The 27,169-nt window shown below is 49.5% G+C and overlaps 1 protein-coding gene across 3 annotated transcripts in view; it reads right to left on the bottom strand.

The window, feature by feature from the left end:
* The window catches only part of TRAK1 (trafficking kinesin protein 1), a 103,385-nt gene extending 78,745 nt beyond the window's left edge, over window positions 1–24,640 (bottom strand). For all 3 annotated transcript variants that reach the window (XM_090284569.1, XM_090284570.1, XM_090284571.1), the window contains exon 1: window positions 24,368–24,640. The gene's annotated coding sequence lies outside the window, so the exon portion shown is untranslated. The remainder of the gene's footprint in view (window positions 1–24,367) is intronic.
* Between the last annotated feature and the right edge of the window lie 2,529 nt (window positions 24,641–27,169).

Genomic DNA, 27,169 nt, shown 5'->3' with positions numbered 1-27,169 from the left:
TAAAACCCAATGGCAAGGGGAAATAAAGAAAGATGCTGACAAGCGATCCAGGTTATGGAGTGTTTCTTAAAGATGGCAGTTGGCACCCAACGAAAGAAGAAAGGCTCAGCCCTAAGCACACAGAGGAAATGACAGTGCAAAGGTTGGGGAAGTCCCAGGGTGCTCCATGCTGGCGCGGGTGGGGGTTGGGGGGGGCACCCATAGAGGGAGCAGGAAGGGCCTGGGGCACCAAAGCAGGCACAACAAGGAGGACCAGTCCCTTTGCTCCTCTCTTGGCTGGAACCCAGGCAAAGAAGGCAGCAGGGCCCGCTCATACACAGGTATACAGACTGCGGACGGCCCTGTGCCCAGAACAGCCGTCCAAAGACTTAACCAAACTCCCTACCTCTTTCATGTTCAATAAGATGGCCACAGAGCAGGCAAAAAAAAAATATATGGAATCACAGGCGAAGAGACCAATTGTCTCCCTTTGGGCGGGAGCCCCCTGAAGTCACCTGGAGGCTCCCCCGCAACATGACCCCCTCCCACCCACGCTACCTTCTCACTCAATTCAATTCAGTTTTCCTTGTAGAACCCTTCAATTAAGGAAGCCAGGGTGGTGTGTCAAGAGCCGAGGGAAAGAGCTTTAAGTAGAAAGTAAAAACATTTGAGAACTTTACTTGGAGCTTTAGGGAAGCTCCTCATTTCTGGAAGGACGACAGCAGCTGAGCTCGGGATTCTCCAGCTCACGTGGGAAATGTCACAGCACACACACCCGGCATTTCGGCCAGCTCTGCCACTCTGCAGTGTTTGGTCCCAAAGAGAACTGTGTCCTCCCCCAGGCGAGAGCCAACAGCCCTGCCTCAAGACAGAAGAGATCTCCTATTTCTTCTCCTCTCCCACTAAGAACAAACACCAGCCAAAAGGTTCAAGATGGACCCCTAATTAAGTTTCTTCCTCTCAATCGATCCAGGGAAAGTTCCCACAAAGCTCATCCTGGGGAGAGGCCTCACAGCTAGAAAATGGCTGTCACCTGACTGAAAGGACATTGGGTCAAGGAAGGCTAATAATGCCCAGCCCGGGCACCTCTCAGCTAAACCCGATCTGCCCCGTGGAAGGCAGTGCAAGCTTGTCCTAGAACGAGCAGCGGACCAATGCATTCCTGCGTGACACACCCACACAGGAGGCTGGAGTCTTCTGATGTCACAGCCATTTGGTGGCAGAGAAGGCAACGGTGTCCAAAGATATATATAAGCTATTCTTCTAAGAATAACGATTTACTTGTGAGCTTGCCGGCAGCCGCCCAAACGCTGAGACTTGACTTGTCCTTCCAGGGCTGAAGGTCAGCCTATTTACAGTGCAGGTCCTTGTGCCCAAGTGATATCATTTTCCTTAAAGCATATGATGACCAGTGAGATAAAGTATCAAAAGGCGAGGCTGTGCCAAAATGCCTTAAAAAAAAAAACAAAAAACTGTTCATTTGATTTTTTCAATAACATGATCAGCCACATAAACACAAGCAAGTTTTCAGCTTCTTGGAAGATCCAGAGAATTAGGGCATAGGGAAGGGTTACAGAGACTGTTCAGGGAGCTCTGCTTGGCCTTGGCTGCCGGGCCAGAAGCCCCGGGGACCTCCTGTAGAGGGGGATGCTACAATTGGCTCATGGAGAAGACACATCGAGGCCTGAGGTTGGGTAAACATAGTATGAAAGCCTTCAAGAATTCCCCAGGAATCTTGCTTTCCCCATACCAAACAGCAAAACACCAAGCCAGGTGCCTTCAGAGGGCTCTCGTCCAGTGTTCTGAGATACAGAGGGAAGGAAAGGAAAGGGGAGAGAGAGAGAGAGAGAAGAGAGAGAGAGAGAGAGAGAGAGAGAGAGAGAGAGAGAGAGAGAGAGAGAGAGAGAGAGAGAGAGATCACTTTGTTGTTGTTCCACTTATTTGTGCATTCACTGGCTGATTTTTGTATGTGCTCTGACCAGGGATTGAACCCACAATCTTGGGAGTATTGGGACAATGCTCTAACCGACTGAGCTACCCAGTCAGGAGTCAGGTCAGGACTGGGGAATATCTTGCTGGTCAAGGTCACATGGCTAAATAAGTGACAGATCCTGTATGAGAAACCTCAGCAGTCAGACTGAAGGCTGTGTTTTCCCCTCTGCCATCTGCTGCCCACCTCCTGGGCAGGCACACTAGAAATGCTGGGGGACTCCCAGGATATTCTGAGCTGAAAGTTTCCATGCTAAACAGGTGGATTTCACAAGTCCGGTAAGGATGTTCGATTACATACACTGACCACTGAGGGAGGTGCCAGGAAGCAGAGCCAAGAACTGAAGTGACCTGTCTGTAGAACCGCGCAGGATCTGGGCCTGAGAAGGACAGCCCTGCCGCTCCCTTTCCTGGAGCTTACTCAAGGTCATGGTGAGAGAGGACACGGGTGGTCCTCCCCAGAGGATAAGAGCTCCTGATGGTCATCATTTCTCCACAGCCCAGACTCATTAACAAGTGATAAGAAACGTGTTCGCAGGTAAGTCTCGAATGAAGGGCATCGGCCTCCTGATTGAACCTGACCCCAACAGGTTCATGGCTCTGAGAGCTGTGTAGCAACAACCTGGTACCCACTGACGCCCCCCCCCCCCACAACAAGTTGGTCTCCAGACATCAGAAAAGGCCAGGGTCAACCCAGCGGACGCCCTGGTGTCTCCCCTTCCCCAACCCCTACGATAGCACAGTGGTAGCTGGTCATGTGGCTGCCGGCCCTATCTGTCGAAAGACACTTTTTATTTTTAATTTTTTTAAATTAAATGTATTGGGGGTAACATTGGTTAATAAGATTATACAGGTTTCCAGTGTACATTTCTATGAGACATGATCTGTATCTTGCATTGTGTGCCCAAAAAGACACTTTCTATTTTTAATTTTTTAAAGATTATACCATTCTAATATTTTATTTATTTATTGAATTTATAGAAAAAGGGGAAGTGGGGGAGAGAGAGGGAGAGAAACATCAATGTGTGGTTGCCTTTTGCACACCCTCAACTGGGGACCTGGCCCGCAGCCCAGGCATGTGCCCTGACCGGGAATCGAACAGGTGACCCTTTGTTTTGCAGGCTGGTACTCAATCCACTGAACCACATGAGCCAGGGGGAGACACCTTTTAAATCACAGTGCTGCCCCACTTTAGAAACCTCCCAGCTTCCTATAGTGTTTCATGATTCAGCCCACACCTTCTTCCTAGCACAAAGGCTACTGGGACAGAGGCTTCCCAATATCTTTCTGCTTCTCCCTTTTGGTAATGGAACCCCCAAGGTGTGGCTGGGCACATGGAGACCCTAGCTAAAAACTACATTTCCCAGCATTCCTCGCAGTGAGGTATGTCCATATGCCTGGTTAACAGGATGTAAACAGATCTTCCAAGTCATGCCCTTTGCAACTGTGGGTTAGTCCTGGAGCCATCTTCAATGTGTACAAGTGAAAGTGACACCCAGGGCATGACCAGAGCAACCCTGGGCGCCTGGAACAACCTGGTGGCGCAGAGCACTCCTCATCCTTTTAACAGAGAAAGAAACATCTCCTTTACGGAAGCCACTATTATTTCAGTGTCTGTTAAAGCAGCCAAGTCAATAACCAAACCGCCTTTCGCGTGCAGCTCAGCCTTCGCTCTTTTCTCCAACACCTCTTCTGTCGGGCCACACCAACTTCTCCCCATCCTCCAAACACGGGTTTGCGGAAATCTTGGCTTTCACACCAGCTGTTCTTGCTGCCTAGAATGCCCTTCAGTGCTCAGCAAACTCCATCTGCAAATGTCCCTCAAATGTCACCCTGTATTTCAAGCTGCCCTTGCTCTGTCCTCTGGCTATGGATTTAGTACATAGCTTATTTGACTATAATGTTATCAGTGTTTTCTACGGTCTTTTCTCCACTAACCGTGAGCCCCTCAGGAGAAAAAGCTCTGAATTATCCACCTGCGCTTCTGGCCCGGTGCTTGGCACTGTGCCAGGCAACAGTGTCAATGAGTGTTGGATGAATAGCGGGACAAAGGGAAGGAAAAATCAGCAATGGGTGACAGGTCTGATCTGTCAACCCCCTGCCCGTTCAGGATGGACACACACCAGCCTTCAGCCAGGGGGAAGCAGAGTTGTCTAGTGTCAAGGTCTTGCCAGGCCCCTATCAGAATCACCCCAGGTCTTGGCATGGAAGAAGGTCTGGCAGGAAGTGGAAGTCCCCTCAGCCACCCAGCTGACGGCAATCCGACCCAAGGCCCAACATCCTTAGGGCACTGCTTGGGAGGAGAACACAATGGGTCTCTTCACCCTTCCTAGGTTTTCTCCAAGGCATAGGATGGGGGTGGGTCCTCCTACCCGAGGACAAGAGCTTCGTCTCAGGCTGCCTGGAGTGGGGAGAAGGTTTGGGAGCCTGCTCCATGTCCGGTGGGTCTGAGGGCACAGGTGTAGCTGTGTCTGCTCTATGCCTGACTTGGACTGGACCCTCACTCCCCAGAGAGGGGCTAGAAGAAGGCCCTCCATCTCCTGATTTGCACTGATGCCTCGCAGACATGCCAGCGTCATGAAAGTTTCCACGTGCCCGAGATGATGCTTCCATTTTACAGCAGAAATGGCCACTCTGAATTACTCTCTGATATTTAAAAATCAGACTGTCATGGAAAAATACAGATCCCTGGCCTCTAGGACCACGCTGTTGCACGTCTCTGGATGGGGTGGGCGGAGCTCCGTCGGGGTTTCTGGGCTTCTGGGCTTCAGGCCAGAGGTGGAGGGCTCCGGGCACGCAGAGCAGAAGACCGCACAGCTGCCAGGGAGCAGAGCGGGCAGGAGAGCTGTCTTGGAGGACAGGGTCCTAAAGGCCCACCCAGGTCCCAGATCCTGGGAAACACAGCAGGGGAAAGGGAAGAATAAAAAAGAGAGAGAGCAGTGCTAGACGAGGAAAAGTTAGTGACAGCCCTGGCAAAATCAGAGGAAGACAGCAGACCAGGGAGCACAGAGGAAAGAAAGAAGCCAAGTCAGGGAGGAGACAGAATGTGAGGCCACAGCACCATACTGCCACCTGCTGCCACCTGCTGACAGGTGCGAGACCCTGGGCGGAACAAGAGCGCTGTTCCCAGACTTGGGAGAATGGGACCCAATGTGACCCTGTTCCCCCGGCAAGTCACATCTTGGTATGTCTGGGACTCAGTTTCTTCATCTGCAGAACGAAGGGGTCAGGTTGCAGAAACGCTCTCTTTCTACCTGAAATGACTCTGAGTGGCTAGACCAAGGGCTGTGTCTGGGGGTACCCACAAGAAGCCCCGCGGCCCTCGATGTGCTGACTTCCTCCGAGAGGCCAGGGATTTGTATTTTTACATGAGATTCTCTGATTTTTTAAGTGTTGGACGCTAATCTAGAATTCTGTAAACACCCGAGGGCGAAAGCAAACACATGTGCCTCCAGTTGGCATGCTGGGATTTCCCATCCTGGTGTCTCATTCTGGGCCTCAGGAGAAGCTTCTAGATTCTGCTAAAGGGGACGGAGAATAGCAAAAGGAACCTTAACTCACCCAAACTAGCCATATTCCAAAAGCCCACCGTTTTTCCGGCTCCACTGCTTTTACCGAGCAAGCTTGTACTTGGCCACAAGGACGGTGGGTGAGGAGCCAGACCCAGGTCTGGGCCCGAGGAGGTTTGGTGGAAGGCAGTGAACTTCTCTACTCACCCACCACACCTGGCAGTGACTGCAAACACGCAGGTTTGAAGGGTTAACGACACCACAAGACAAGACCCCTCTCCTACGCGGCCGCACACAAAGCATTCTGTACAGACTTGGAAACAACTCCTTGGTTTCGCAATTAGGAAGAGGAAAGGGCAGACTCACAGCCTCACATACAGACCACACACGCGGATTGCTCCTCCTTGGCGTCGCCGGCACCCTGCCTGGTAACCGGAGCGCCCAGTAAACATTTGCCGATCAATGCAAAGCACCTGAATCCATTCCCGTATTTTATTACTCTCATGAACCAGCCAAACCAGCCCGCAGAGCAGGCTGAGGCACGACTCTTACAGATGAGGACATCAAGGTCCCAAAGATTCAATGAGGTGGAGCCCAGTCGCCCAGGAAGTGGCCGAGCCGGACCCCACACATGCCCGCTTTCCCTCGGCCCTGATTCACACTGCTCACTCCCACCATCTCTGGCCCCTGGCAAGGACCCTGGAAGGCAAGGAACCCCTAAGAAGCCATTTCCCCTCCTACACTAACCTGTAGGGATTTCAGCAGAACTGAGGACGCCCCTGAGGACCGGGCGTGGGGTGACAGTGACATCGGGCAGGCACCCCCACACTGCAAACCCTGGCTTCTCTACGAGGCTCCACCCCACACCTCCTGACCCAGGATCTACACGGGTGGGACCCCAGAACAGGCTTTTACATTCAGTGCTCTGAGCATACTTGCACATTGACATGAGAGGTGACAGTTTGCCCCTTGAGATTTTAATGAACTAAATTTGCTTTCTTACTGTAAAAAGAACAGTAAGTAAAGCACATGACTCAACATCAAACAGTACGAAAGGGTGAGGTGGTCTCCCACCAGCTGCCCCCCCACATCCGCCCTCTCACAACTTCCACAAGAGACTTCTCAGACCGCCCCCCCGCCCCCCCAGAGCTGGTGTGAGCTCACAGCCCAGCTAGTCCTCTCCCACCCCCACCCCGCCTCCCTTACTGAAGGGGAGCCTGCAGCGCTGTGAGAGTCAGGGACAAGGTTTCTCAGCTAAGGTTTCACGGCTAAGCAGTGGCTAGCACCTCCCACTTGCTCCTGTCCCACGCTCATCCCTTAGCTCAGTTCCTCGGGTGCCACCTCCCGGCTTATATTCCAGCCCCAAATGGGCAGGCATGGTCTTCTTTTCTCCTTCTTCTCTGCCTCCCCCTCCCCCACCCCGGGCCAGGGACCGTTCACTTGCTGTGAGCAGTAAAGCGGGGAGGTCTGTCCAGCACAGGGGAGGCCCCGCAGAGAAACCCGCATGGGACAGGACAGAAGAGGCCAACAAAACTGCGCTTCAGGGACAGAAACAAAAGCCGACACAGGGGAGCTCTCTGGAATGGCGGTGGCCTTGGCTGCCACCAGAAGCGACTCTTTCTAAGAAAAAGAGTACACAATGACCCTGGTTCGATTCCACAGAGATGGAGTGTCAGGTTCTGAGCTATCACCTAACCACAGACAAATGCCAGCTCCAACGGTACATACCCTGACAGGAGCACGGAGCCACTCCGCCCAGCAGTCCCTTTCAGAGCAGGGTCTCCAGCGAGAGGTCAAGTGCATGATTGTGCAACTGAACGTGGCTGAGTCCACAGGGACAGGCCAGGGTGTTGTGCAACAGAGAGGGCAGGAGGAGGCAGGGCAAAGCGTAGAAGGAAGGCCCCTGCTTTGCAGGCCCCCAAAGTCAAAACCAAGCTCAGTGTTTTGGTGACTCCAATGGACTTGGTATGGAAATCTACAAAAGTCGATGATCGTACATTACAGATGAGATGGATTCTAACACTAATACAGCTAGAAGCATACGGACCTTTCTTTTATTTTAAAAGGAAAAAAATTAATGGGTATAAATCCATTCCAGAATTAAACCTCCAGCAAAATGCTCAAAAAATGGGAAGTGTTACTATTCATTTGAAGTTATTTTACTAGGAGATAAATTAAAATAAACAAACTTACTTTTGGTCTTTCCATTTTTTTGGTAATTTCTCTCTGAAGTGTATATGATCTATCTTATAATTTTAAAATTACCAGGGAACATTATTTTTACATAAAAATAGCCAGTGTCAGTATGATTATAATTAAAGTGCTCACAACTGAATTACTGTTTACCATTGTAGATTGGAACAACACTCGCAGGGAACATTGTGACAGCAGTTGTTTGAAAACCAAAATTGGCCATGACCCTCCAACCAGTCACCTCACACGTGGGAGTAAATCTAAGAAAGGGCTGCAAAAACCCTGAAGTGTAAAATACATAAGCATGTTAATTATGCATCCGGCAAAGTAAAAAAAAAAAAAAAAAAAAAAGCGTGCCATTACCAGGTTCCTCAAAAAGTGAAACACAGAATTACCTAACGATCCAGCAACTCCACTTCTAGGTGTAAATCCAAAAGAAGTTAATGCAGGACTTGAACAGATATTTGCACACCCTTGTTCAGAAGAGTATTATTCACAACCGCCAAAGGTAAAAGCAACCCAAGTATCCACCAATGGAAGAATGGATAACAAAATGTAATATACATGCAATGGAATATTGCGATTCAGCCCCCAAAAGGAAGGACATTTTGACACATGCTACAACATGGACAAACCTTGAAGACACGATGCCTAGCGAAATAAACCAGGCACAAAAGGACAAATGACTGCATGACTCCACTTAGATAAGGTCCCTACAATGGTCAAATTCACAACCAGAAAGTAGAATGCTGGTTGCCACTAATAAGTGATTCCTCCTCATAGCTCCCCTCTCTTAAGTTTTCCTATTTCCAACTTCACTCTCTGGAGCACTTTGCTTTGAGACTTCCTTAAACATAGCTGCACATAGCTTCACTTTTTCACCCATTCTGAGACTCGGTCTTTAAACAGAAGCATCACAGTCACGTCAGGTGCGACTGGTCTTGTTTCTGTCACGTCTCCTGGTGATTCCACTTTCCTGAGATGCCGTGGCTTGGCAGTCTTTTGTTTTGTAGAACAAGGGCCACCTGATTCCTTTTCTTCTAGCGATTTAGGACAGAGCTTGCTCAGACAGTGCCAGGCAGTGTCCAGGGAGGTCTCCAGCTATGAGCTACGGTCATTGAGCCCTCCTGCTATGCCAATAACATCCTTTTCTCGAGTGGGTCAGACGTGAAAGATGAGGAAACACACTGATTTGGAAGCTCATGTCAGACCTTTAATTCTGGTCCAGGAGGCACGGTACGCACTGCTAGCGGCTTCCCACTCTTCATACCCCTCTGCTTTCCTTAGCGCCAAAGCCTAATGGGAAGATTCCATTTCTGCAGCACGGTGTGACCATGGGGCTAAGTTCTGGCCAATGAGATAGCAAGAGCAGTTATGCGAGGCTCTCCAAAAGGCTCTCTTCGTACAGCCTGGAACTTAAACGCAGTGGCTGGAGCTTCCGCAGCCTTTTTAGGCGATGAGGTGGCCTTACGGATGAAAATCACAACCAGCGTGGTAGCACTGAAGGACAGGAGGAGCCTGGGGCCCTGAGGATGGCAGGGCTGCACCAGCATTGCAGAGCCGCCCTCTGAACTTCTATGTGAAGTGAAGCCACTGTCCTATGCAGCCAGACCCAATCCTCACTGATACAGGTAGTTACCTTCAAATTACGAGGAGGTAAATCCGCATTTCTCTCACCATTCACAGCAAAAGTAGGATAACGGTTGGACCTCATCTCACCAATCTGCCTCCCACTTCTTGGGTTTCGTGGTTCCCACGTGGGGTTCAGATCCAGTCTCCTGTTTTCAAATTATTGACTTTTGACCCTGAGAACTGCTTTCTATTTTCCAAAAACACTTTCACCCAATATTTACAGATAGACCCTCTACGGCCTGAGCAGCTGCCTGGCAATGTTCTGGACTCACATCTCCCCACCTGTCCTCTTCTCCCCAAAGTGAGCTCTTACCAGGGGACAACGAAGGCAGTTAGCATCAAGGGGCAAACTCCGAGATACAGAGTTAAGTGTCGAATCAGGAAAACTTAGTAACAGAAGAAAATGTGAAACCATAACACCCACTGTGCCCCCACCACCCAAAGCAGCCAACCATCTTATTGTTAATCGAAATAATTTCCTGAACAGGAAATTCTGTTTATAAATGAACAATGGTTTCTTTTTCAGAACAGCAAATGAGATCATCTGGATATTAAAAGACTTCAAACCCACCCAAAAAACATTACTACAGCCTAAGGATAAGAAACAGTTAACACAGATAACAGAAATAAAATCTGAGAGGGAAATGATACCGCATGAGACTTGAGCCAGGTTTCAAACGCACACAGACATACATTCAAAATGTGGAAAATGACAAAGGGCAACCTCCTACAAAGAACACAAATAAAAAATATAAAGCTATAATATTAGGCAAATGTGAAAGCCATCCTATCAGGCGATGTAGTCACAATATACCAATGTCAGAAGCAAGGGGAGTGTCCATTAGACAGACACTTGAATAGCACAACGGTCACTTGAGAAGATCCCCTGGTGTGCCTCCAAGGCAAGGGTGAGCCTTGAGTCAAGAAAAACAGGGGCAGCCCTCACCAGTGTGGCTCAGTGGGTTGGGTGTCACCCCACAAAATGAAAACTCACTGGATCAAAGCCCGGTCAGGGCAGGTACACGCCTGGGTTGCACCTTCAGCGCCAACCAGGGCACAGGCAGGAGGCAGCCAATGCATGTTTCTCTCTCTCATTGATGCTTCCCTTTCTCTCTCCCGTCCCCTCTCCCTAAAAAAATAAATAAAATCTTAAAAAAACAAACAAAGGCAGAAGAAACCAAGAGTTGACTTTTTGAAAGCTTATTAAAAATGCAGCTGGAATACTATGCAGCAGAAAGAAGGAACTGCTACCTTTTACGACAGCATGGATGGAACTGGAGAGTATTCTGCTAAGTGAAATAAGCCAGGAGGCGAAAGACAAATAATATATGATCTCACCTAATACAGGAACCTAATGAACAAAACAAACAACCAAGCAAAATAGAACCAGAGGCATGGACACAGGGAACAGACTGACAGTGACCAGGGGGGAGGGGGAGGGGGAGGGGGAAAGGGGGAGGGAAAGAAGGGCAAGGGTCTAGTCAAGGAACTGGTATAAATGACCCATGGACATGGACAGAAGGGTGGGGACTGACTGTGGGAGCAGGGGTGGGTGGGACAAAGAACAATGGGGAAAAAAAATGGGAGAACTATAATAGAAAAACAATTTAAAAAATTATTTAAAAATATGCAGCCACATTGAGGGGCATGGGAGCAGACAGGGGGTGACAGCTAAAGAATCTAGAGTTTCTCTTTGGGGGTGATAAAAATGTTCCAAAATTAATCGTGGTGATGGTTGTACAACCCTAGGGACACACTACAAGCCATCAAATGATATACTTTATATGGGTGAATTACATGGTATGTGAATTTTATCTCAAGGAAGCAGTCACACACACACACACATACACACACACACACACAATGCAACCACAGGGAACTTAAAAGCAGGGCTACTGGGCATGCTCACTTCAGTTAGTAACATGACCACATCTCTGAGAACAGAAACCCAGTTCATGCCTTCCCCATTAGCTGTCTGCAAGGCCCAAGGAGCCTGTGATACCTTTTTCAGACATTTTTACTGAAAATGGGTTAATAACAAAACGAGATTTCATGAACAATAGCTTTGGCTGTGCAGGGAATTCAATGCCTATAGAACTGTTTACAGCCCCACAATGGTCAGTGGGTGGGGACTACTAGTCTCACTTCCCAAATAAAAAGGGCTATTTCTTTCTTATTGTTAAGTTGATGTCCTGATACAGATCAGGCCTTAAAGGTCTTGGCAAGAAGGCCACATACCATGGCCCACAGTGAAACTCAGCCCCTGACTGCTTTCAGAAATAACATTTTGTAGGAACTCAGTTAGACCTGTTCCTACAGGTACTGCCCGTGGATGCTTTCAGCTACAAGAGCACAAATGAATAGTTTTGGCAGAGACCATGGGATCAGCAAACCTAAAATAATTACATTCTGGCCCTTTACGGAAAGTATGCCAATCCCTGCTCCAAGCCACAGGGGCCCACGTCCTTTCTTCCCTCCCCACGCCCACCCAGCAGGGCCAAGAGAATGAGCAGTGAGAGTGGAGGTCACTGACGCCAGGGGCCTTTCCCGAGGACCGCCAGTGTACCTCCGCCATTCAAGGTCACTCCTTCGTTCCCTGAGGAGCGTCTAAAATCCAGGCTGTTCGCTGTGAATGAAATTTCATTTTGCAGCCCTGTGACTATGAGCCAGACCATAGAACTTGCTTTGGCCAGTAAAATGTGAGTGGATGGAACTTTCTGCATGTCTAACCAGAGCCTTCAATGTGCCTGTGTGGCTGAGTCTGTCCTCTTGAGGCCCCATCCCCTGCCCAGAGAGTGTGGCCCCAGACAGCTGCTGCCCTTTTATCCCCAATCCTCTGATGAGTGACAAGTCAAACAGGCTGAAGCGGAACTCAGGCCGTCCTCGGTGACCTACAGCCATGATTGGGGAATAAATGTGGCCACTGTGGATCTGGGAGCTGTTTGTTACCCAGCGTTCCTATAGCAAATCTGCCTAATACACATGCAATTTAAAATCATGTAAGATACAACCACTGATAACTCGAAGAATAAGGTTCACCATGTGGGACTGAAATTATACCACTGTCAGAATCTCCACACCTAAAGAGAAAAACATGACCACCCTCTCATACATGCTCTTATAAGCAAAGATCAGAAGTGGTAGAATAAAAGAAAGGAAGATGAATTGTGGCAGGAGAAGGGATTGGGTTGGGAGGAGGGGTTTCTTTTGTTCTCTCTACACAAATCAAGTTGCCTGCCTTACCTGTCTGGCTCTCTGGACAGTCCCTCAGTCCCTTTCAAAAGTGGTAAACCCAGGGTGCTGCAAGTATCTGGTGTCAAGGTCAAGGCTGCCTGCCATTCCTGTTGCTAGTGCTTCCCTGGCCCACTAGGTGGTGCTGCATCCGCACCTGGACAGGCCCACTCCCTGCCTCCTGGTCCTGGCAAAGGAAGGAGGGCAGGCACCAGAAGATTTGCAGGCCTTTCCTCAAGCTCAGATTTGCCCCTTCCCATTTGTACTCCCCACAGACCCCCACACAGCTAGGGAGGGAGAGAGGTGAAGTAACTTCGAGCAATGAAGTTCAAACCTGCACCTGAATCCTCTGTTATGAGCTTTGCTCCATACAGGAAAAAAAAAGTATAATTCAATTTATCAGATAGCATGTTGGGCTGAGACTGAGAACAGAATGCCAACCGAGAGAAGAGAAGGATAGTCAGGGTCCCCATGACCACAGGCTTAGCCTCCTATCGTCTTTCCAACCATCAAGAAGCAAGACCTTCCTCCTCTCCTACGCAGGAGGCTCAGTTTGGCACTCCCACGTGTTCCAGCGTATAGACCGAAACACAGCTAGGGCGGAAGGCCTTCTGGAACATGGAGGTCCTGGTCCTGGTCAGAACTGGCTCACTCGGGGGCTGTAACCCCGCAGCCCTTTGCTTTAGCTTCCCTCGCGCCCACGGGACACAGCCCAGTTCCGGAGGAAACCAGCTGCCCCCTCACTGCGCACGGCACCTGGGCTCCCGGAGGCCCCAGGGGAACTCAGGGAGCACAACGGGGCTGATGGGGAGCCCCATCCTGGGGCTCAGCCCTGGGCCTCCTACTCCAACATGGGCTGGAGGGCAGGAGTGGAAGTGTCTGTTCATTTTGTTTTCCAGGACAGAAGTCTGGGAAATCAGGAACTATGTGGGGACCCCTGCTTATATAAGGGTACGCCCAGTGGGTGATCCGCAGTGTGGCTCCTCACTCTGGAATTCAAAATCCAAGCTCCCAGGCAGTGAGTGACGTGTCAGATGGGGCCAATGGGCAAGTACTGTACTAGCAGATTCCATTGTAAACTGTGCCGGCTGGAAGCAGCTTGGCAGAAATTGGGGAGTAAGCTGAGCCATAAGTAAGAAGCATTATTAATATAATAATTATGGGACTCCTTCCTGCACCGCAGCACCAGGAACTTAGTAGGAATTACCACACAGAGGATCAACAGCCACTCTGAGGCTCTGGTTGTCATGTCCACTTTAGAGACAGAGAAACAGGTTCAGAGACTAGAGGATTTGCCCAAGGTCACACCATGAATGCTACAGCTGTGAGTCACACCCAGGCCTCTTCGCCCCAAACCTGAGGAAGCCACACTGATGGCCTATTTGGGATGAAATACGGCGGAAGGGTAGACTTCCCACAGGAGCAAGTCCATGGCACCCTGAGAAGGCACAGTGGGCCGACATTCATGTATTTCCTCTTAAACCCCATGCGTGTCCAGGAAGATTCCAATAGAACCATGAGAACAGCGTAAAAGAAGAGGAACCTGTAAGTGTATTAAAGGGAGGGAGGTGGGAGTTGGCAAAGGACAGAGTTTTACCAGAACAGCTACTCAATGAAAACCGAAGGCAGTGAGCTTCCTAGAAGCCAAAGCAAAAAGACACACCCACACACACCCACACAGAAAAATCCTGATTATCTAATAAAAAGAAGTATACAGAAGAGAAGCGAGAACAGTTTGAGCAAGAACCTTAAGAGTTCAAGAATTTTGGGGACAAATACGAAATAATATAAAGGGAAGCATCTTTAAAATCCTTTTTACAAATGATGCACAGATTCTAGTCACTTCTACAATCAACTAGTAATTGTTTGTAAAGCAGGGGTCATACGCTACAAGGTCTAGGAAGACAGTTTAATTGAGAGTATTCTCATTACAGAAAGTTCTGTTGGACTTCCTACAGAGCTTCAGAACTTTCTAAGTATTTTCACAAAAATAGGTCACTTGCTCCCCGCTCTGCCCCAATAAATCCATCATTCCATGAGTCAAGAGGAGAGACAAGTTCTGCCTCCTGAACAACCTCAGGAGCCAGCAAGGCCTGCCACTCCCTGAGGCCACACCATGGCCTCCCAGCCCTGCCCCTCCCAGCAGAGCAAGCTGCACAGTCTCTCTGACAGAGGGGGCCCAGCCTGGGAACCCAGAGGACAGTAAAGAACCTAAAGGGCGAGGGAAGGAGGGAAGGGTCATCAGTGAATAAAAGATGAACCCATTGCTGAGACGCAGGTGGGGGTGTTGATGGAAGAAAGGACAGAATGAGCCTGGGCCCAGAATACGGAGGAGGGGGCCAGGGGCCCCAGCCTCACAGACAACAAGAAGACAGACGATAATGGGGAAGGGGCCTGCACACAGGGGAACTGCATGAAAATCACATTAAATTCACCGTGCCAGCTGCTGTCCCGCCCCCTTCGCCCTCCACCTCTAACGCAGCAGCAGGAATCCCAGGATTTCCCTGCAGGCCAGATCCAGATGGATGATGATAGTAAGACAGACAAAAAGGCAGGCAGAGATGACAGGTAAGGAGCTAGGTAGGTAGGTACCTAGACAGACAGACTGATGGTAGAGAGACAGACAATAGTATCAAAGAAGAAAACAGAGACGTGAGCCCCTGCCATGTGCCAACAGCATGCTGAGTACTCCGCCTGTATTTAATCCTCACAGCAAGTCAGTGAGGCCCTCTCTATGGTTGGTAACTAAAGTATAAATAATAATTATCATCTTATTTAGAATTATGGAGGTAACTACTCAGGAGCTAAAAATAGGAACTGTTACGAAGCATTTATTTAGGAAACACCCCAAAATACTCAACACCCACATCCTGAGAGGAATACAGACCAAGACCAGGTGTGCGGCTGCCTTCTACAGCTCGGCCGGCAAAGAGCAAACGTTTGCCACGGCCCAGGGTGCCCAGGGTGTCGGCCCAGACACTGCCTTACATTTTCTGAACCATAGAAAGAGTCCAACTTCTCTGGCAATACCCATCACAACTCAAGCCCCCACTGCAGAGATTCTCACAAGCGCATTCATCACATATTTGCACAAACATGTGGGCACAGAGACATCCCCTGCAGCCCTTTTGTATTTGCAAACTACCGGTCAATATTCCATGGTAGGAAATAGACCACATTTTGTTTATCCTTCCAATGATGGACGGACCCTTGGGTTGCTTCTACCTTTTGGCAATTATGAATTATACTGCTTGGCCCACTTGCATGTAAGGTTTTGTGTGGACTTACGTTTTCATGTCTTGATTGTATAACAAGCAGTAGACCTGGTAAGGCACACAGTCCCTACGTGTAACCTTTGAGAAACCGCCAGACTGTTTTCTACAGTAGTAAATGCTTGATGTTTTACGCTGCCAAGGCTTGGGGAAAGTTGTTACACCGCAATAGGTAACTGAGAGATGAGAATGAAACAATGTTGGATATAAAAGACACTTAGGACAATGTCTAGGACATAGTAAGTGCTCTGTCAGCGTGAGCCATTATTATCTTTATCAACATCTTCCTGCCACAGGGCCTTTGCTCATGCTCTTTCCCTTCCTCCTTACCCCGCTCACTCCTACATAACCTTCAGACTTCTGCTTAAATACTTTTCCATAGACGCTTTCTTGGAAATGCCAAATCAGAAATCCCCTTTACACAATCTATTATCACCCTGTACTTCTCTATGAATATGAAACACAGTCATAGTTCAGTAGAAATTTGGGTAACTATTTTAAGACGTTTCTCTCTCTTTTAAATTATAAAAGAATCACAAGCTGGCACAAGGCCCTGTCTCTGTGCACACAACAGAAACTCAGTTGTAACTCTTAAAGGCCAACAACCCACCAGAAAAACGAGCCAAGACAAAAACAGGCTGTTCTCAGAAAACGAAGCATGACAGAAAGGAGGCAGAGACGCGTTCACAATTTAAAAGCTATCAAACAAGACGAAATACCATTTTTCGTCATTATCTGATTAACCAAGATGAAAAGGACTGACAATAGCCAGACTTGGCAAGAAATTGCCAGAAACTGCCACTCCCTGTGCTGGTGCGAGGCACGCGACAGGTGCAGGCACTCTGTGGGGCAGTGACGTGAGACACACATAGCAAGCCCTACATGCACACCCCCGTCAGCTTAGAGACTGTAGGAGAAGCGACCCCAAAGAATCACATGCAAGAACATTCCTTAGGGCACTGTTAAAAGCAAAAGCTGAGAACAACTGGAAGCATCCTTGAGGAGGGGACTGCCAAAAACAGTGGCACTTTTCCTGGACCTTGAGCGGCCAAGTACAATGAGTAGCCTTTGCAGCTGCCACCTTCACAGCAATTCTGCCTGCAGGGGCTGCTCATTATGCATCCCAATGAGGCCATGGTCATGGCCACGGTTACAACGAGACCCAGGTTCCATCCTCTTACTCTAGTTTCTCCTTTACATGACAGTAAGGTTCTTATAAAAGTATGCATTTAAGAGAGCTGGTTACCTATTGATTTCAGATTCATAAAGGAGAAATTACAAAATGTTTCTTATAAAAAGAAACATTACATCTTCTGGTTTAAATAAGTAAATGATGATAATGATAGAGCCACACAATGGGAGACTATGCAGCTATTTAAAGAGTAAGGCAATATCACACATACTGTGATTGTTGTGAAATCTTTTCAAGGCAGGTCAGGGTCTATGATAGGGTCCCGCTTGTGGTTTTTAGGAAAGGAATTATGTGCATCAGAACTTCCTGGAATGAGTTTTTAAAACAGTATAAATGGTGGAGTTATTCTGCATTGACTACATTTTGGTACCATTTCAAGTTTTACCACTTGCATATGTTATTTTTGTAATTTAAAACCCTAGTGAAACAAAATTATTTTTTTAAAAAGAGAAAAATCCAGAATGAAGGAAGGTAACTTAAATAAGGTCAGAGCACAACACTGCTGGGTCTAAACCCCAAGGACCCCTGTTTCCCACGAGAGGACAGCTTCTCTCTACGCCTCCTTAAAAGTGTGGGTGACGATTGTACCCATCTGGCAGGGTTGCGCTGAGGACAAAACGAGTCCCCAAAGCGGTGTTGGGAAGCCAGCCAGGCACAGAGCAACTGTCAGCCTTTGTTAGCACTGGTGATGGCTAATTTTATGTAGCAACTTGACGGGGCCACAGGGTGCCCAGACATGTGTCAAACATTATTCTGGGAATGTTTTTTGAACGACTAACATTTATATTGGTAAATGGAGCAAAGCGGGTTGCCCTCCCCAGTATGGGTGGGCCTCATCCAATCAGCTGAAGGTCTGAATAAAGAGGCTGACGTTCCCATGAGGAAGACAGGATTTCCCCGTGCCTGACTGCCTTTGATCTGACGTCAGCTTTCTCCTGCCTTTGGACTCCAACTGAAACACTGGCTCTCCCTAGGTTGCAGGCCTGCTGGTCTTTGGCCTGAACCTACACCATCAGCTCTCCTGAGTCTCCCTCCAGCTTGTTGACTGCAGGTCTTGAGACTTGTCAGCCTCCAGAAGCATGTGAGTCAATTCCTTATAATAAACATCATACATATATAGGCATATATATGTGTGTATACATATATATTTTTTAATCCTCACCCCAGGATGTTAACTGATTTGAGAAAGAGAGAGACAAACAGACAGACAGACACATCAATGTGAGAGCAAAACATCAATGGATTGCCTCTCATGCATGTGCCCGGACTGGGGATCGAACCCGCAACCTTTTGGTGTATGGGACAACGCTCCAACAAACTGGGCCGCCCGGCCAGGGCTATGTATATATTTTGTTGGTTCTGTTTCTCTGGAGAGCCCTGACTAACACAGGATTTATGAAATCTGATTCATTTCTGATCTAATTACAGTTATAAAGTTTCAGTTCATGACAATTTCAGCTTGATTTGCTCATTTGTCCATGTTCACATAAGAGCAGGGCTCAGCGAACACAGACAAGCTTCTGACTCAAAGTTTCTCATGGGGCCATGAGTCCCAGAGTCACCTGTGAGCCATGTGGCCAGGGGCACATCCACGCCCACCCTCAAGGCCTGTAAATCCCTGGAAAGCCCCGGCAGCAGAACTCGGCTGTGTGGGAAGAGCAGGGTGCTGCAGGCAGAGGTCCGTGCCTGGCCCCTTGCCCAGCAACTGCCTCTGAACCCCGATCTGGTCACACCGAAAGGACAGCGCCTCGGCAAACTGTGTGTGCTTCGGAAGGGAGCTCACTCCCAGACGTGCAAATCAAATTACTGTAAATCCATTAAGAAGCTTAGCATCTAAAGGAGCACTATGAGGAATGCTATTCGTGGCTGGGATCAATGTTCTGAAGTCCTGCAAAGCACCCCTGATCCATTCTTTAATAAGATTACGCTTTAATTTTTTCATTATAATTTATTATTTGTCAGCTTCCTGAAATGGTTTGAAGCGAGGAAAGACTAACACTAATACGTTACATACCTTAAAGACTTGTTTCAAATTCAGAACGAAAACCAATTAGGAGAAGAACAAAAATGTATCAAGCACCTGGAAATGTAGCTTCTCCCACCCCCACCCCCCACCCCATCCGAGGTCAGGAATCTTACTAATACATTTTAACTAAATGTTGCAATTTGTGTCAAAAACCCTGTGTGATAAATGTTGTACTTCACTAGTGAAAAATAAATGGGGGAGATCAGCGGGTCTTGTCAAAATCATTTAGAGCACCTTAAAAGAGGTGTTTTTGTGGGTTTGCTAAAGATTAGTTAGCCCTAGAAATCAGCCTAACAGGGCCCCACTCCAGCATTACAATTGCAAAAACCAACTGTTAAATAGGGCAGATTCTGGTAAGAGAAGGAACAAAAAACATTTCTCAGTTACCAATTTAGAAAAAAAGTTTTAATGTCCTCAATCCAAACTCACACCGACTCATTCTATGAAAAAAAGGAATATTTCAACTGTCTATTCTTCCGTTTCATGTAGTCAAGTACGTAGCAATTAGATGGTAAATTTTTGATGGAAGACACATTAAAAATTTTATTTTAGACAGGAATTGATAAACAAGACCTGAAAGTTAACTCTTAAAAGAAATCCATAATATTTTATTTGAGCATGTTTCTAGCCAATAGACCCTTGAGTCTGAAGGCTTAAATCAGTGAGAAACAGGGAACAAACCCTAAATTGTGGTGGCCTGTAAAGACCAGGCAGGACCGCCCCTCGAAGTGCACACAGAGCCATTCTCAATGGGGTCACAGCTAGTCATCCACACCTCCGCCCACCCCCAAGGCTCTGGGGGCCAGGCCAGTTCTCCGCAATGGACCCCAGCAAAAAGCTGCCCTTGAACGGAATTACTGAATAAACCTGCAGCCACACACACAGACATTCGCAGCAGCTCCACAATCTTCTCTCATGCAAAGTCTCCAACCTCTTGACATCTAAATGTGACCAGACGGGGGACAGAGGAGCCCCACCTCCCAGACAGCTCTGGGGGAACAGCATCCAGACAGGACAGAAACCAGATGGGACTCAGATCAGTCCAGGGAAGTGAGATGGAGCACCAGCCCCACAGGGGGAGACCAGCCGGAGCAGACCTGGTTAGCAAGCTCTCCACAGCTGGGGTGTGGGTCTGAGGCACACGGCCAAGAACATTCAGTGAAGGAAAAAAGGGAGGGCAGCGAAGAGGGAAGAAAAGGGGGAGACAGTGTCTCACCCTGTTCTTCACCGTTTGACTACTTCCTTGCTGACTCAGACACCAGTGAAGGCTCGAAGAAACCCGGAGAAAGACACAGGATTAGGAGAAGGCAGCTGGGGAGGCCAGGGGGACCTTGGAGACCCTGTTCAGCTGTTGCAAAGAACTGTCGGGGGAAACGTGGTGGGAATCCGGCAGGCCTGGTCCCTATCCAGACCTGCTGCTCGTGGCCCTGCGCCCCCTCCCTCCTCTGAGCCTGGATGAGGGGGCGAGGGGTGACCAGCCGCTAAGATCCCTCTGCTCTGCCTATCAGTGACTCAATATTGCAATTTCTCTCCCACATGTCCGAGGATGACCTGGCCAGCAGAACAGAGCAGGAGAGAAATGACATCCCCTACGGTCCTTTCTCCTTTCCGGCCACACCACAGAGAAAACACATCAGCGAAACGGGCAAACGCACACTCACCACCCGAGTTCGTCCGAATGACCTCCTCCCGGCAGAGTCCTGGCAGAGGCGGGGCCCTGATGGGCTGCCTGAATGGCAACGCCAATGCCATGTGCAGAAATCAGCTCCAAAGGCAACTCAGAGAGAGAAGGGACTTCGCCACGAGAGCCCAGCCGGGCAGCACCTCGGCACGGCCACCTGCCCACGCCTTCCTCAGCACTTTTCCCAGTTTGCTTGTTGGGGCAAATCCTAAGACTGGGAGCTGCCCTGGACGCACAATGGGTTACGTAACTCCAGGACGCCTGGGCACCCTATCAGCTCATCTTGTACAGCCGCCCCAAACAGAGGCTGACGCACCCGAAAATGTGATATCCCCAGGTTGGGGGTAGGGGAGCAGGGCTTTGTGAAGGGAATTTGGCTTTGCCGAAAATTTTAAGAAGAACAAAAACTCTCCTGTTCATTTCAGCGCTCCCTGGGAACAGGGGGCGGGAGTGTATTTATCAGGGGCCAGATGCCAAGTGGTCCCGCAGGACTGCACTTGGCAAAGCCCTGGGAGTCCACACATGCATCCCCGGGGATACTCTAGGTCACTCTGAGAATGTTTTTCATTTCGTGTCTCCCTCTCCATGAGCTTCTCATGAGACTGGAACCCAAGCGTGATCTGCACCTTCAACAGGTAACACTGCCTGTGAATACCCCTCCTGTTTACCAAGCTGCTGCCAAACGTGACAGAACGGAGCTCTACTTCTCAGCTGCCCCATGGAGCCTGCCACAGGTGTCCCAGCAAGGAACTCTCAGTCACCACGCCCTATATGGTTTGAGATTTCAGCACTACATTCTGCCATTTCTTCGCCCTCGGTTGTCACGTTCAGAGAAAGTGAAACTGCCTAAGCAGGTTGGACATTTCCTGGATTTCACTGGCACAGATGCTACAAGAATCCCAGGGATTAGTTCATATGTTTGGGTAAATGAAGATGCAGCTGGGACATTGCCTCCTCCATGAAGCCCTCCTGGTCTTCTCCTACCTTTTTCCCTCCAAGGCTTGGTCAGGCACCCTCCCTGGTGCTCTCCTGTGTGCCCGTGCCCATCACTGTGCTAACTACAGTGCACACCCAGCTCCCACTCGCTCATCTGGCTCTGCAACTAGACTGTACTCCTGGGTGGCAGAGAACATGTGCCCCAGGGCTGTGACCTGGGTGCACGTCCCACTCCTCAGAGCGCACAGATCTTAGGCAGGATGCTAAACCTTTCATGATTCAGTCTCTTTACCTGTAAAAAGGGGATGACAGTCCCTGCTTCATACGGATGCAGTAAAAATTAAATGACATCTTATTTACCCAACAAATGTTTACTGAGCTCAGGCCACATACAGGTGCTTCTGCAGTCACTGGGACTCAGGGGCACACAAAGTCCTTGCCCTGAGGTTAGTTTATGTTCTATTAATATGCTGCAAGTGTAGTGCAGGACTAAGTCTGGGGAGAAAGATAAAGCAGGAAAGGAAGATGGGGAAGACGGGGGACCCCTCTTTCTGCAGGGTGAGAATATTTCTAATGAAATGCCAGCTAGAGAAAGGGAAGAAGGAATCATAAAGACATTGGGGGTGAAGGTGATCCAGGGGCTGGAAAGCTGCAGGAACAAGGGCCCTGTGCGATGTTCCTGTATGTCTACAGATGAGCAAGGAGGCCCTTGTGCCCAGAGGGGAGCAGGCACGGAGGAGCCAGGTCAGAGAAGCAGGGGAGCTCTGTCACTCAGACCCTCACAGGCTATGATCAGGAAGAAGCCCACCAGAAGTTTAAGCAGAAGAGCTCAACCATCTGACTTTGTCCTGGGAAAGCCTCTCTCCTGGCTGCGGAGAATGGACTGAGGCAGGTGGGGAAGCAGGAGGCCCCACGAGGAGCCCAGTGCAATGATCCAGGCGTGAGGTGAAGGGGGCTTGGACCAGGGTGGATGCTGGGGGGCTGGGGGGAGAAAGACGGATTCTGGAAGGGAGAGCCAACAGGCTTCCCAGCAAACTGGCGTGGGAAAGAAATACAGAGGTGCCGGATGCCTCCCTGGTTTTCGGTGTGGGCAACTGGGCGGGTGGAAAGTAGGTGCAGGTGGAAATGAGGAGTCTGAGACACCTTCCAGGCACCCGAGGGAAAATGGTGTGGGTTAGACCAATGTGTCTGGCCTTTCGGGGGAAGGTCCAGGCTGCAGACAGGAGCCGGAGAGCGGTCGGTGTAGAGGCAGACTATAAATCCTGGAGACTGGGTGAGGTCACTGAGGGCACGGCTGTATGCGGGTGAGCCAGGGGCTGGAAGGGCTGAGCCCCAGGCCCTCCCACACCCCCAGGCCTGGGAGAGGAGAGGGGGCAACCAACAAGGTGGGAGAACCCAGACAGTGGGGATCAGGAGCCAAGGGAAGACTGGATTTCCAGGGGAAGGGAGCAGTCAGCAGCACCAACTCCTGCCAAAAAGGCAAGACAATGAAGGTTGAGGACGGACCCCTGGACTGAACAAGGCCATGAGCGCTGGGGGAACGGTGGGGTCACAAACCTGCTCGCACTGGATGTGGGAGAGAGCGGACAAAGAGAAAATGGGGTCCGCAAACCAAGGAGCAGAGACCTGAGCGTTGGCTTTGCAGACAGAGGGGCCAAGAAGGATTCCTTTCAAGAAGAGAGCCATCATAAAATAATAATAACAATAATAATAATAATAAAGAGTGATCAGAGCATGTCTTTGTGCCAACTGGAAAGGTCCACGAGCAAGGGGAAACGGGAGCCGCAGTAGAGAGGGGAGACTTTGGAGCCGGGTCCTTCCGTGAGCGGGCAGGCCGGGCGGGATTAGTGGACAAGTGTGGGTCGCCTGTGGGACGGGGTGCTCAGCACGGGGGCAAGGCACCCAGGCTGGGATCCTGACCCACGGGGGTGGGGGTGGGGCCTCCACGCTTCACTGGTGAGATGGAACAACGAAAAGCCACTGGAAGGAAACGCGCACGTTTGAAGCTGTCATGGGGCATTAGTTCACATGGCCACTGGGCACTAATGTAAAGTCCGCAGACAAAAATGAGAAGCAAAGCGGACTGCACTATGTGCACAACTGGCTTTAACTATAATTACACTCCTGGCTGCTACTCCATACACCGACCGCCACCACCTCCACCCAGAGCCCTCCCTTGAGCGGGCTCCAAGCTCTGTCCCAATGATCCCATGGGGGAAAGAAATGAGCAAGGTTCTAGCATGATGCGCTGGACAGCAGACGTCGCCAGCACCCCGGGAGGCGACTAGCCCTGTTCCTGGGACACTGGGAGGTAGGACGGGCACAGGCACCCGTTAGAACCGATGTCTGTGCAAATCCTGACAATGTGCAAGGCCATTGCGTGTAGTTTCCATGATGGCATCCGACAAAACTGCTCTGTCCTGTGTATGCATGACATGCACCGTGTGTCTGAAGAGACTGAGCCTCAGAGAGAGGGGAACGGGGCCACATTACACCAAGCATTGCTATGGCCATACACGCTGCTCGGGGTTCAATGTGTCCGTCTTTAACTTTCATGATAGTTCATCTCAGACAGGTTGGTTCTCGATGGCCTGTCTCACAATCCAAACGCTCAGGCTCCGGTGGTCCCTCCCCACCCCCCACGTCCCTTCCCCGCCACCTGTCCCTGTGGCCGCAGCCTCCCCCAGTCCTCCCTCCCTCCCTCCCCGGCAGGGAGAGGCCCCATACCTGTGATGGTACAGGCATCCCGGTACCCTCTGCAGCTGGGAGCATCTTCCACAGCCTCGCTTACATAGTGCTCCTCAGGGAGGCCCGGGCCACAGGCTAGGACTGCATGGTTGCACACCTCCGCAGAGGGCACAGAGTGGGCCAAAGTGCCGTCGTGCAGAGCTGTGGCGTCCAGCTTGGCAGGTTTCACCGGGAGGTGCCCACTGCCATCGGGGGTCCCGCTGCCGGAGTCTGGCGCAGTCGGGCGGACGGCCCCCGTTAGGTCTGGCACACCAGTGGGGCTTCCTTACAGGGAATCTGTGGGACAACACAGAGGGAGGAACACAGTTACTAAGAGTCTTCATGGGCATGATCCTTAGAAAATAAGGTCCCCAAGATGATGAGGGTGCAGGCTGCAAATTCTGCAAACGGCTTCCTTCAAGCCAGGGGACTGTCAATCAGATTCCACGGTTTTGATCAAAGCACTGCAGAATTCAAGGCAGGCTGTGGTTTCATTCACGACATGCTTGAAACAGTGCTAAGCAGACAAATACACTGGACCACAGCGAAAATGACAGCACAGCCACAGAGAAGTCAGCTAGGCAGCTGTGAAAAGGCAGGTTCAGAGCAGGCATGAATTTCCCGACACAGAAGGCTGCCTTGCATGGAGGCACGGGAGATCATGAACGTGGACTTCTGAAGGTTTTCCAACCCATTTGCAGATGGAACTCTCGCTGAGACCTTCTTTAACCTGTACTTAGATGTATTCTACGTGATCGGTACAGAGACATTGGAAATATTTGCTTCTTTAGCAAAATGCCGTTACCCGGCTGAAAACTAGGATGAATCTGTTCAAATCAATGTTATTTATTTTTATTTTTATTTTTAAAAAAGGGACGAAAAGATATGTTTCCTAACAAGAGTGTACAGCACGGATTATATAACTTTTGCTTTCATTGTCTATAAGATGAGGGAGTTGGCCTACATGCTGCTCACTAGCCCTAAGCCATTACTGTTCCTTCTTCCTGGTGCCTTTGCTTCAATTTACAGTTGTCATACCCTTAACCCAGAAACAGTTCAAGTACAAACACTTTCTAAAAAAATAACAAATGTTGGCGACATCAGCAAATGCTCACTCAAGCCTCAAAAGGGAACGCAAGCAGCCATTTTGAAGTCCAGAGTACAGTTTTTATGCGTAGCAACGGACAAAGTCTTCAAAGGCTCAAGAGGCCCCCCCTTAAAAAAAAAAAAAAAAAGTACAATACAACTACTCCAATTTATTTTCACATCTGAAACCGCAGTTAAAATAATTAACTACATACATGGGTGTATTCATATGGACACCATATTTGAGGTACCTCATACCCCATGATTTCTGAATTTTAATTCTCACGTGACTATTTTTTTTGTCCAAGCGGTATTGATGTTTTTTATTATGAATGAAAGAATATAACATTAAAATGTACCATCTTACTCATCTTTAAATGTCTGACTCAGCCGTGTTAAGTACATTTGCACCGTTGGGCAAACAACCTCCAGAGTCTTTTCATCTTGCAGAACTGAAACGCTGTCCCCTTTAAACAGCTCCCCGGTCTCCCCTCCCGCCAGCCCCAGGCAAGCAACCAGCCTCCTTTGTACTCTGTGAATTCACTACTCCGAATGCCTCCTACGATTGGAATCCTGCGGTATTTGTCCTTCTCTGCCCCGCTTGTTTCACGCAGCATCATGTCCTCAAGGCTCTTCCAATATTTAGCCTGTGTCAGAACCCCATTCCTTTTTAAGGCTGAACAGTATCCCATTGCCCTGAGAAGCCCCTCTTGAAGTGAAAAGACCAAACTTTAGCCCATCAGTCGAGCGAGGAACCACCGCACTGTCAACAGTAAAAGAGCAGATCCAAGTGACTGAATTCTGTGAAATGAGATAACCCCCCATAAGGCACTTACCTCTGTGGCAGGCACATAGTAAGCCCTCAAAAATAATCATTGTCGTTGACATTATGATTTCCAGATTCTCAGAATCGGGCCCCTTTCTTGGTTCTACCGTCATATCTATACACCGACACTTCCCAGCCTGCTTCGCTGCGAAACCTTTCTCTGTGTGACATCTAGTCACATGGCGTTTACTTCATGGGGAACACTTTGGAAAAAGCCTCTCTCTATTTGCCACCCCCTGCATGCCTTCCTCCACACTTGTCCAGCTCCCAGGTCTCTCACGAGCTGTGAGCTCCTTAAAGGCATGGGTTGGTCCCCCACCCAGGACATCTGCTAACGACCCAGTTAAATATTTGCAGAATCAACAGCAATGAACAAAACAAAGGGTTTGGTGCAAAGACTTTGAGGGCCTCCTGAAGCTAGGAGGCTGTGTCAAGTGCCCTGGCTGGAGGCTCTAACTGATACCACCTGCTGCCATCCCCTCCCCCCACCCCCAAGCCCCCAGCTGGGTACTGTTACCAACCCCATTTTATAGTTGAGGAACAGAATGCTCAGAGAGGTTTGGTAACTTTCCAAAGGCCACAGAGCCAGCACAAGTGGGAAGCCTCATCTGGACTGAGCCAAGTGATGAGACCACAGTGCGAAAATGATTCCTGGCTCCCATGCACCTTGCCTCCCCAACCCTAACATACGCAGGCATTTCTGAGGCGCCACATGGGGTTCAGGAACAAAGTCGCCACAGGCCTGGGTGCTCTCTGGCTCCGGCAAATCCTGGCACACCAAGCAAAGGGCTCCTTTCAGGCAGAGGACACAGACAAGGCTGAAGCAGAGCGAGGGTGGACGGCCCCCAGCAATGAAAGCGCCTCTGTTTCACTTCCTGAATTCTGCTGGA

The sequence above is a fragment of the Furipterus horrens genome, unplaced genomic scaffold (assembly GCF_987537825.1).
Source record: "Furipterus horrens unplaced genomic scaffold, mFurHor1.1.pri manual_scaffold_7, whole genome shotgun sequence".
Lineage (NCBI taxonomy): Eukaryota > Metazoa > Chordata > Mammalia > Chiroptera > Furipteridae > Furipterus > Furipterus horrens.
The sequence above is the reverse complement of the archived record's forward strand: the minus strand, read 5'-3'. Positions and strand labels throughout refer to the sequence as shown.